Here is an 8,002-nt window from a genome sequence, read left to right as displayed (position 1 = left end):
TACTACCGCCTGCCTCAGTTCAGCAACACTAGGAGTCCTTCATTTTGCAAAGACACAGAGAGACGGAGGATGCTCCAAAGAGCCAAAGGAAAGGTGGTGCAAAAGGAACAAATGTGTACGTGTTGATTCCACCCAAACCTTTCCAACGCGGACCCCCTATTAATAGTATGGCTTTCCTACGACTCAAATCCACCGAAAAGAAACGTAGAGAAGCGCCATCTTCAATAGTCTTCGAGGGGCACCAAATCGTCTTGTGTTTAGACATATCTGAAATGCTCAATGCACACAATTAGTCCGCAAAAGCATTGTCTTCAATCACCAAAACTACTGAGGGATAAATATGCCCTTACAATCTCCCACTTTTTGGTGGATTGATGACAATACGGGATTTGCACATAGGGATATAAAATGGAACAAAGGCAAACCCACCATCTATAAAATATAGACGGGCTCCCCCTAGATGTGTGCACTTTCAAGAAGTGCTTTGTACTACACGGCACACATACTAGGATCAACACTCCCCCTATATTTTATAGACAAGGCATCTCTTGCAACAATACAACTAACACTAAGCAAGTAGGCAAGATAATGAATAAGAGCATAAAGAGAAGGGCACATGATAGCATAGGCTCACGAATTACTTAAGCAACTAAGACAATAAGATACACTAGAGTGCATATGTCTTAAACCATATGATAGAGAACTTGGTCTTACGAGCACAAACCAAACCAAAGCAAACGAGGTTCAACAGACCGAAAGCAAAGCGACAAAGCTAAACACACGACACAAGACGCGCAAATCCTACACTCTCTCCCCCTTTGGCATCGAGAGACCAAAAAGGCAAAGAGGACACCTACGACACAGGTGGTAGCTCAGACTGAAGCGATCACTCGTCACACTCCTTGTCGGTCTCGGCAGACTGAATGGTCTCCTCCTCTGACTCCGTCCACTGATACCCCTACTGGGCTATCCAGGCAGCCTCTGGAGTGATGATTTCCTTTGAGCCACTGTGCACAATCTCGCCAAAGCTCCTCAATATCTTCTTATCGCACTGGCGACTCTCCTTGGAGGCAACATGGGCCATGTACTGCCCCTGGGCCTGCATGCAGAACAGAGCCTTCATCTTCTTCTTCACCTTCTTAGCCCAAGAGGGCTCAGTAGAGGGAGGAGTATATCCATCACAACTGTCCTCATCTGCTTACTCCTCCTCGATCTCATCCTCATCCACATCCATCTTGGCAGCCTCTGCCTCAGCACTGGTAGTGGTGTTAGCCCATTGGCTCTTGATGTGGAGCTTGATGGGCTCATGACGAATCCAGCCGGGGGCAACAAACTCATCATCGGGATAGAGCTTCTCCCAAGTCTTTGTGATCAAGAGAAACAGGTAAGTCCCATAGATGGGGACCTTACGGTTGAACACCGCAAACTGTAGCTCGCACCACATGATATGTGAGACATCAAGTGATTGCGTCTGAGCATGACGCGCCTCCTCACAAATGAGCATCATATCCACAAGATAGGCATGCACTTTGTGTTGGGGAACGTTGCAGAAAATTAAAATTTTTCCTACGGTTTCACCAAGATCCATCTATGAATTCATCTAAGCAACGAGTCAAGGGAGAGAGTTTGCATCTACATACCACTTGTAGATCACGAGCGGAAGCTTGCCAAGGAGATGGTGATGATGGAGTCGTACTCGAACGTGATTCGGATCACCGATGTCCTAGTGCTGAACGGACAGCACCTCCGCGTTCAACACACGTACGGGACGGGAGACGTCTCCTCCGTCTTGATCCAGCAAGGAGGAAGGAGAGGTTGAGGAAGGCAGCTCCAACGGCAGCACGACGGCGTGGTGCAGTTGACGCGGCAGTATTCCGACAGGGCTTCGCCAAGCACGTACGGAGGAGGAGATGTGTTGGGGAGGGGAGGGGCTGCGCCTTGAGTTATGGTGTATTGCAGCCCTCCCCTCACCCCTCTATATATAGGGGAAAGGGCAAGGGGGGCCGGCCCTCTAGGGAAAACCCTAGGGGGGGGGGCGGCGGCCAAGGGGTGGGGGGCTTGCCCCCCAAGCAAAGGGGGTGCACCCCCTTTAGGGTTTCCCCCCACCCCTAGGCGCATGGGCCCAAGGAGGGGGGCGCGCCAAGCCCACTAGGGGCTGGCTGCTATCCCCACGCAGCCCAAGTGGCCCCCCGGGAGGGGTGGCCCCTCCCGGTGGACCCCTGGAACCCTTTCGGTGGTCCCGGTACAATACCGGTATAACCCCGAAACTTTCCGGTGCCCGTTTAACAACTTCCCATATATAAAACTTTACCTCCGAACCATTCCGGAACTCCTCGTGACGTCCGGGATCTCATCCGGGACTCCGAACAACATTCGGTAGTCACATACTAGTCTTCCTAATAACCCTAGCGTCACCGAACCTTAAGTGTGTAGACCCTACGGGCTCGGGAGACATGCAGACATGACCGAGACCACTCTCGGGCAATAACCAACAGCGGGGTCTGGATACCCATGTTGGCTCCCACATGCTCCTCGATGATTTCATCGGTTGAACCACGATGTCGATGATTCGATCAAACCCTGTATACAATTCCCTTTGTCAATCGGTACGTTACTTGCCCGAGACTCGATCGTCGGTATCCCAATACCTTGTTCAGTCTCGTTACCGGCAAGTCACTTTACTCGTACCGTAATGCATGATCCCGTGGCCAACACATTGGTCACCTTGAGCTCATTATGATGATGCATTACCGAGTGGGCCCAGAGATACCTCTCCGTCATACGGAGTGACAAATCCCAGTCTCGATCCGCATAAAACAATAGATACTTTCGGAGATACCTGTAGTGCACCTTTATAGTCACCCAGTTACGTTGTGACGTTTGATACACCCAAAGCACCCCTACGGTATCCAGGAGTTACACGCTCTCATGGTCAAAGGAAGAGATACTTGACATTGGCAAAGCTCTAGCAAACGAACTACACGATCTTTGTGCTATGCTTAGGATTGGGTCTTGTCCATCACATCATTCTCCTAATGATGTGATCCCGTTATCAACGACATCCAATGTCCATAGCCAGGAAACCATGACTATCTGTTGATCACAACGAGCTAGTCAACTAGAGGCTCACTAGGGACATATTGTGGTCTATGTATTCACACGTGTATTATGATTTCCGGATAATACAGTTATAGCATGAATAAAAGACAATTATCATGAACAATGAAATATAATAATACTTTTATTATTGCCTCTAGGGCATATTTCCAACAGTCTCCCACTTGCACTAGAGTCACTAATCTAGTTACATTGTGATGAATCGAACACCCATAGAGTTTTGGTGTTGATCATGTTTAGGTCGCCAGAGAGGTTTAGTCAACGGATCAGCGACATTCAGATCCGTATGTACTTTGCAAATTTCTATGTCTCCATCTTGAACATTTTCACGGATGGAGTTGAAACGACGCTTGATGTGCCTGGTCTTCTTGTGAAACCTGGGCTCCTTAGCAAGGGTAATAGCTCCAGTGTTGTCACAGAAGAGTTTGATTGGCCCCGACGCATTGGGTATGACTCCTAGGTCGGTGATGAACTCCTTCACCCAAATAGCTTCATGCGCTGCCTCCGAGGCTACCATGTACTCCGCTTCACATGTAGATCCCGCCACGACGCTCTGCTTGTAGCTGCACCAGCTTACTGCTCCACCATTCAACATATACATGTATCCGGTTTGTGACTTAGAGTCATCCAGATCTGTGTCGAAGCTAGCGTCGACGTAACCCTTTACGACGAGCTCTTCGTCACCTCCATAAACGAGAAACATGTCCTTTGTCCTTTTCAGGTACTTCAGGATATTCTTGACCGCTGTCCAGTGTTCCTTGCCGGGATTACTCTGGTATCTTGCTACCAAACTTACGGCAAGGTTTACATCAGGTCTGGTACACAGCATGGCATACATAATAGATCCTATGGCTGAAGCATAGGGGATGACACTCATCTCTTCTTTATCTTTTGCCGTGGTCGGTGACTGAGCTGAGCTCAATCTCACACCTTGTAACATAGGCAAGAACCCTTTCTTGGACTCATCCATTTTGAACTTTTTCAAAATCTTATCAAGGTATGTGCTTTGTGAAAGACCTATGAGGCGTCTCGATCTATCTCTATAGATTTTGATGCCTAATATATAAGCAGCTTCTCCAAGGTCCTTCATTGAAAAACATTTGTTCAAGTAGGCCTTAATGCTGTCCAGAAATTCTATATTATTTCCCATCAAGAGTATGTCATCCACATATAATATGAGAAATGCTACAGAGCTCGCACTCACTTTCTTGTAAACACAGGCTTCTCCATAAGTCTGCATAAACCCAAACGCTTTGATCATCTCATCAAAGCGAATATTCCAACTCCGAGATGCTTGCACCAGCCCATAAATGGATCGCTGGAGCTTGCATACTTTGTTAGCGTTCTTAGGATCGACAAAACCTTCTGGCTGCATCATATACAGCTCTTCCTTAAGATGCCCGTTAAGGAATGCCGTTTTGACGTCCATTTGCCATATCTCATAATCATAGTATGCGGAAATTGCTAACATGATTCGGACGGACTTAAGCTTCGCTACGGGAGAGAATGTCTCGTCGTAGTCAATCCCTTGAACTTGTCGATAACCCTTAGCGACAAGTCGAGCTTTATAGATGGTAACATTTCCATCCGCGTCCGTCTTCTTCTTAAAGATCCATTTGTTTTCTATCGCTCGCCGATCATCGGGCAAGTCAGTCAAAGTCCATACTTTGTTTTCATACATGGATTCTATCTCGGATTTCATGGCTTCTATCCATTTGTTGGAATCTGGGCCCGCCATCGCTTCTTCATAGTTCGAAGGTTCACCGTTGTCTAACAACATGATTTCCAGGACAGGGTTGCCGTACCACTCTGGTGCGGAACGTGTCCTTGTGGACCTACGAAGTTCAGTAGCAACTTGATCCGAAGTACCTTGATCATCATCATTGGTTTCCTCTTCAGTTGGTGTGGGCATCACAGGAACATTTTCCTGAGCTGCACCACTTTCCCGTTCGAGAGGTAGTACTTCATCGAGTTCTACTTTCCTCCCACTTACTTCTTTCGAGAGAAACTCTTTTTCCAGAAAGCATCCGTTCTTGGCAACAAAGATCTTGCCCTCGGATCTTAAGTAGAAGGTATACCCTACAGTTTCCTTCGGGTATCCTATGAAGACGCATTTTTCCGACTTGTGTTCGAGCTTTTCAGGTTGAAGTTTCTTGACATAAGCATCGCATCCCCAAACTTTTAGAAACGACAGCTTAGGTTTCTTCCCAAACCATAATTCATACGGTGTCGTCTCAACGGATTTAGACGGTGCCCTATTTAAAGTGAATGTAGCTGTCTCTATAGCGTATCCCCAAAATGATAGCGGTAAATCGGTAAGAGACATCATAGACCGCACCATATCCAATAGAGTGCGATTACGACGTTCGGACACACCGTTTCGCTGAGGTGTTCCAGGCGGCGTGAGTTGTGAAACGATTCCACATTTCCTTAAGTGTGTGCCAAATTCGTGACTTAAATATTCTCCTCCACGATCTGATCGCAGGAACTTTATCTTTCGGTCACGTTGATTCTCCACCTCATTCTGAAATTCCTTGAATTTTTCAAAGGTCTCAGACTTGTGTTTCATTAAGTAGACATACCCATATCTACTTAAGTCGTCAGTGAGAGTGAGAACATAACGATATCCTCCGCGAGCCTCAACGCTCATTGGACCGCACACATCGGTATGTATGATTTCCAACAAGTCGGTTGCTCGCTCCATTGTTCCGGAGAACGGAGTCTTGGTCATTTTGCCCATGAGGCATGGTTCGCATGTGTCAAATGATTCATAATCAAGAGACTCCAAAAGTCCATCAGCATGGAGCTTCTTCATGCGCTTGACACCAATGTGACCAAGGCGGCAGTGCCACAAGTATGTGGGACTATCGTTATCAACTTTACATCTTTTGGCATCTACACTATGAACATGTGTAATATTACGCTCGAGATTCATTAAGAATAAACCATTGACCATCGGAGCATGACCATAAAACATATCTCTCATATAAATCGAACAACCATTATTCTCGGACTTAAATGAGTAGCCATCTCGTATTAAACGAGATCCAGATACAATGTTCATGCTCAAACTTGGCACTAAATAACAATTATTAAGGTTCAAAACTAATCCCGTAGGTAAATGTAGAGGCAGCGTGCCGACGGCGATCACATCGACTCTGGAACCATTCCCGACGCGCATCGTCACCTCGTCCTTCCCCAGCCTCCGTTTATTCCGCAGCTCCTGCTGTGAGTTACAAATATGAGCAACGGCACCGGTATCAAATACCCAGGAGTTACTACGAGTACTGGTAAGGTACACATCAATTACATGTATATCAAATATACCTTTGGTGTTGCCGGCCTTCTTATCCGCTAAGTATTTGGGGCAGTTCCGCTTCCAGTGACCCTTCCCCTTGCAATAAAAGCACTCAGTCTCAGGCTTGGGTCCATTCTTTGACTTCTTCCCGGTAACTGGCTTACCAGGCGCGGCAACCTCCTTGCCGTCCTTCTTGAAGTTCTTCTTACCCTTGCCCTTCTTGAACTTAGTGGTCTTATTGACCATCAACACTTGATGTTCTTTCTTGATTCCAGCCTCTGCTGACTTCAGCATTGAGAACACTTCAGGAATGGTCTTTTCCATCCCCTGCATGTTGTAGTTCATCACAAAGCTCTTGTAGCTTGGTGGGAGCGACTGGAGGATTCTGTCAATGACCGCCTCATCTGGGAGGTTAATGTTCAGCTGGGTCATACGGTTGTGCAACCCAGACATCTTCAGGATGTGTTCACTGACAGAACTGTTTTCCTCCATCTTACAACTGTAGAACTTGTCGGAGACATCATATCTCTCGACCCGGGCATGATCTTGGAAAACTAGTTTCAGCTCTTCGAACATCTCATATGCTCCGTGATGCTCAAAACGCTTTTGGAGCCCCGGTTCTAAGCTGTAAAGCATGCCGCACTGAACGAGGGAGTAATCATCAGCACGAGACTGCCAAGCATTCATAATGTCTTGGTTCTATGGGACGGGAGCGTCACCTAGCGGTCCTTCTAGGACATATTGTTTCCTGGCAGCTATGAGGATGATCCTCAGGTTCCGGACCCAGTCCGTATAGTTGCTGCTATCATCTTTCAGCTTGGTTTTCTCTAGGAACACGTTGAAGTTCATGTTGACATGAGCGTTGGCCATTTGATCTACAAGACATATTTGCAAAGGTTTTAGACTAAGTTCATGATAATTAAGTTCTAATCAAATTATGAACTTCCACTTAGATTAGACATCCCTCTAGTCATCTAAGTGTTACACGATCCGAGTCGACTAGGCCGTGTCCGATCATCACGTGAGACGGACTAGTCATCGTCGGTGAACATTCTCATGTTGATCGTATCTTCCATACGACTCGTGTTCGACCTTTCGGTCTCCGTGTTCCGAGGCCATGTCTGCACATGCTAGGCTCGTCAAATTAACCCTAAGTGTTTTCGCTGTGTAAAACTGTCTTACACCCGTTGTATGTGAACGTAAGAATCCATCACACCCGATCATCACGTGGTGCTTAGAAGCGACGAACTGTAGCAACGGTGCACAGTTAGGGGAGAACACTTCTTGAAATTTTTGTAAGGGATCATCTTATTTACTACCGTCGTCCTAAGTAAACAAGATGCATAAACATAATAAACATCACATGCAATTATATAGTTGTGACATGATATGGCCAATATCATATAGCTCCATTGATCTCCATCTTCGGGGCTCCATGATCATCTTGTCACCGGTTTGACACCATGATCTCCATCATCATGATCTCCATCATCGTGTCTTCATGAAGTTGTCACGCCAATGACTACTTCTACTTCTATGACTAACGCGTTTAGCAATGAAGTAAAGTAAGTTACATGGCGTTCTTCA

Source organism: Triticum dicoccoides, chromosome 5B (assembly GCF_002162155.2).
Source record: "Triticum dicoccoides isolate Atlit2015 ecotype Zavitan chromosome 5B, WEW_v2.0, whole genome shotgun sequence".
Classification (NCBI taxonomy): domain Eukaryota; kingdom Viridiplantae; phylum Streptophyta; class Magnoliopsida; order Poales; family Poaceae; genus Triticum; species Triticum dicoccoides.
This window is presented reverse-complemented; position numbering follows the sequence as displayed.